Consider the following 598-nt stretch of genomic DNA (forward strand, 5'->3'; position numbering starts at 1 on the left):
TCTCACCAAGCTAAAAACATACAGAAATAATATTAGCAAAAACCAAAAACACAAAACTAAACAAAAGAATCGAATTACTAAAGCTGATATGCAGAGAAGGGAAGGGGCATGGAAAGAAACGACTACTTTATGCATTAGCAGCAGATCTTTGGACGCATTCCCTGAGAAATCTGACTGGCCAGATGCTTTAAGAGCCCTTTTTGTAATGGGTTTCTTGAGTATTCCTTTCTTATTTCCCTTTCTACCATCATCATCTTGACTCATTTGGTATATAATATCCTCTGCTGCACCTGGCCAGTAGTCACCATCGAAGTAGGGGAGCCTAGCTGCTGTAACCTTAGCTCTACATTCACCAGTTTGCAAGAAAAAATGGTCATATAGATTTGTAGTTTCCGCAACAATCCCTTCCTTTGCAGCTTTTCTCAACATTGCTAAGTACCTGTGTCGACCATGAGCAATTGGAGGATGTAAAGGATTTTTCCTAGGAAAACTTTATGAAGAAAATGACCAAAGACAATTGGACTGACCATTCTCGTAGTTTATCAGACTTTGGCGTTTTCTGAATTTCTGGATGGCAATATAGGATATAGTCCTCACC

At 39.3% G+C, this 598-nt stretch overlaps 1 long non-coding RNA gene across 1 annotated transcript; it reads right to left on the minus strand.

The window, feature by feature from the left end:
* Positions 1–598, minus strand: LOC104774726. The gene is made up of 3 exons (XR_765470.1): positions 528–598; positions 127–439; positions 1–10 (listed from the first exon to the last, which is right to left on the minus strand). It is a non-coding gene; the product is annotated as an uncharacterized LOC104774726 (long non-coding RNA).

The sequence above is a fragment of the Camelina sativa genome, unplaced genomic scaffold (assembly GCF_000633955.1).
Source record: "Camelina sativa cultivar DH55 unplaced genomic scaffold, Cs unpScaffold04960, whole genome shotgun sequence".
Taxonomy (NCBI): Eukaryota; Viridiplantae; Streptophyta; class Magnoliopsida; order Brassicales; family Brassicaceae; genus Camelina; species Camelina sativa.